Genomic DNA, 3976 nt, shown 5'->3' on the forward strand with positions numbered 1-3976 from the left:
ATATATATATATATATATATATATATATATATAAATATATATATATATATATATATATATATATATATATATATATATATATATATATATATATATATATATATATATATATATATATATATATATATATGTAATCAAGTGAGAGTTTGATTTTACTCAATTTCGTAATGACTTTTATTTATTTGAAAACATTAAAATAATAATTTGGAGGAATCACAATGTGATAATATTAAAACTGTGTTAAAACCACATATATATATTTTTTAAATCAAATCACGTTGCATAGATTAAAAATGAGTATTGAAATTACTCTCCCCGTTCTCTCTCTCTCTGTCTCTCTCTCTCTCTCTCTCTCTCTCTCTCTCTCTCTCTCTCTCTCTCTCTCTCTCTCTCTCTCTCTCTCTCTCTCTCTCTCTCTCTCTCTCTCTCTCTCTTATTAATATTAGTTTTTCATTAATTCCATTAGCAACATGTATGACAGTCCACACCAAGCAAATCCAAATTCTCCAATATCCTTCCATGTAATCCCAATCGTCTGTTCCCATATAGTCCTGAAAGCACTAGTTTAAAAAGCTAAGATTTGTTTAGCTCTGATGCCTATAGTTTTGGACGCGCAATGTTCAACAGACAGGACGACTTAGTGATTACCAGAATGAGATTGGGCTCCCGTTACCTGTGGCAGGTGGCGAATGTCCCAAATCCTGCGCGCTGCAGGTGGAAACTCTGCGAGCAAGAACTGGGTCACTATCTCGCAGCATTATCAAATATCCAGTCATTACACCCTTCAGATCTGCCGCTACGGTACCTGGCGCTTTAGATTAGTATAATCTTTCCGGTGTTCTTGAGAATATCCATCACCAAGTTACAGCCCCGCTCCTGTGCCAAGTAAGTCTACTACGGGCTCACCATAGCCTATGCTACTTGGAACTTTTTTGTTCCCAGTAGCTGAATCTATAACAACATTGAGAATATACTCAAGATGCACTAGAGATTAATGATCACATGCCCCTGTCTAACTTCCTATTTTGCGAGAAAGGTATAATTTAGCTCTTCACAAACTGTCATATTGTCTAGAGTAACTCCATATATGCTAATGTACCTAAATATGTTAATTAAAAAAAACGATGTTACCATGTTCCTTGACGCCAATCCTCGCACTCGTTTCCATCGAACCGTGAGTCTCAAACAAGGCATCCACTACCTCCGTCCATCAACCAATCCCCAAGCCCTGGCTCAAGGTCCCCAACCCCGAACATAAAATTCCTAGCGTCCCGATACCGTAGCATGTAAATGTCTCATTGATTAGAAAATAATTATTCAATTAAGATAAAGCGCGCGCATGCGCGATCATACACACACACACACACACACACACACACACACACACACACACACACATACACACACTCAAGGAAGGGGTCTGGTAGCTGAGTGGACAGCGCGCAGGACTCGTAATTCCGTGGCCCGGGTTCGATCCCCGGACCAGGCAGAAACAAATGGGCAAAGTTTCTTTCACCCTGAATGCCCTTGTTACCTAGCAGTAAATAGGTACCTGGGAGTTAGTCAGCTGTTTCGGAGCTGCTTCCTGTGTGTGTATGTGTGTGTGCGCGCGCGCGCGTGTGTGTGTGCTCACGTATTTGTGCTTGCGGGGAATAATGGGCCCCGCAAGACCTTGTAAGTCTTCTCCATATGCACTTTTTATTATCTCCATAATAAATAAATTATTTTATCAAATAAATGTAAAAAAAAATAAACTTGAATAAAGTTCAATGTAAAATATTTTTATATTTAAAGCCATGATTATGGAAATGTAATTAATTTCAGAAAAATTTTAGGAACGAAAAATATTAAACATTATTAACATAAAATTAAATAAATTTAATAATGTTTCATAATTTTCTCCAGCAAACGTTAAAAAATAAATAATTATTCATTATCAGAATAGTTCCAGAACAGCTTTTTTTTTCCCCCCTTGGTGTCTATTGCCTGTCATTAAGTATTGTTCCTCTCCTCTGTGTCCTGGCTGTGTTGTCTCCTGTCCTGCGTCACAGAGATTTCCTCCCTGCTCAGTTGAAGCCGTCCTGTCACCCTGACTTTCCTGTCACTCTGACCGTCCTGACACTCGGACGTTCCTGTCACCCTGGCCTGCCTGTCATCCTTACCATCGCCTCACCTTGACTGGACAGTCATGGTGATTGACAGGACCATCATGGTGACTTAAACGTCCTGTCTTTCTGACCGTGATGTCACTCTGAACATGTCACACAGGCCGTCCTGTGTCACTGATTTCTCTCATTTTGGTGTAAAGAAAATAATGGGGAAGAGACTAGGACAAATTGGAAGTGCCTAAAAATGTAAAAAAAATGACTATGGGGAAAAAGCATAACTGAAAATCCTGGAAAAAAACTAAAAATGTAGGAAAAGATATCACGGATGTTCAATGTTAGTTGATCATTAATCAATTCTCTCTCTCTCTCTCTCTCTCTCTCTCTCTCTCTCTCTCTCTCTCTCTCTCTCTCTCTCTCTCTCTCTCTGCTCCTTTACGAGAGTCGGTGGTGAATATAAACTATACCGGAAACAGAATCTGTATATTAGATGAGGAACATTAACCCAGAACAGAAACATTGGTATTGAATGAGATCATTTACAGTAACGGGAGGTTAGTGATAAACAAAAATGCTGGCATTGCACAGCCGCGCTAAGCATAGAAGTCTGCATTGGACGAGAGAGGTCAGGCCCGCCACTAAACGCTAACTCTGGCACGGAACAGGAGAGTTGGCTGGGGTATCCGTGTCCGCAGTATTTGCGTGTGTGTGTGAAACTGTCGCAGACTGTCGTGACACTGATTCAGATTGTGACGGACGGTGAACAGTGAAATATCTAGCGACATGGAAGGTCAGCCAGTTTTGTGTGGATGAAGGGAAGCAAAGGTGAGGTGTCAGAGGCAGAGGGATTTCAGCAGGGAAGATTGAAGGGGGAAGGTGAGGTGTGAGAGGTGAGGTGTAAAAGTGAGGTGTGTGAGAGGTGAGGTGTGGTAGGTGAGGTGTCAGAGGTGAAGGGTGGAAAGACGAGGATTGTTATAGTTGTTATAGATTCAGCTACTCGGAACAAGTTCCAACACAGCACCACCCCTGTGCCAGGTAAGTCCACTATGGGCTCATCATAACCCGTGCTCCTTGACCCGCTCCTGTGCCATGTAAGTTACGGGCTCACCATAGCCCGTGCTACTTGGAACTTCAGTTCCGAGTAGCTGAATCTATAACAACAACAAGTTCCAAGTAGCACGGGCTATGGTGAGCCCGTAGTGGACTTACGTGGCACAGGAGCGGGGAAAAGGCGAGGAGCTGAAGGAATGCTTGCCGAGAAAATGGGAGAAGATGGATTATTTTCCCGAGTTTGTACTATACATTCTTTCCTTTATTATTTCGTATACTTTACTTAGAATCGTATATGCTTTATTAGCCACTCATTTGATGATATTTTGTCTTTAATGAAGATTATATAATTTTAATTAAGAAATAAAATTTATCTTTAAACTCTAAAATCTGTGCATCACGAACCCTTCCTAAAAATTATATTTATACCCCTAATTAATTTGATGAAACTGCCTAGATATGCCAAGATGAATACATCAGCGTTGATAGCATCAAGGAGCAGTCAGGTTATATTAGATAAGATTTTTTTCTACGGGACGGCGCTGTTGGCAGATGTGTAAACCTCTCACTTGGCTGGAGAAGTGTTTGAACAGCTAGACTCAACATTACATAATTAAAGATGCACGATAGTGTGGAGGATACAGCATAAGATTAAGCCTTGAATCAAGACATTCATAATCTCGTAAAAAAAAAATCATAATTTCAAACTACAAACATAACTTGTTGAACTCGAGGTTAATTTCCCTCTGAAATGTGCATCACATAACGCAATACATTTTCCAGTTAAATAAACAACGGGTAAGAGACTTTTAATCAAAGGC

This window comes from Procambarus clarkii, chromosome 18 (genome assembly GCF_040958095.1).
Source record: "Procambarus clarkii isolate CNS0578487 chromosome 18, FALCON_Pclarkii_2.0, whole genome shotgun sequence".
In the NCBI taxonomy this organism is placed as follows: Eukaryota; Metazoa; Arthropoda; class Malacostraca; order Decapoda; family Cambaridae; genus Procambarus; species Procambarus clarkii.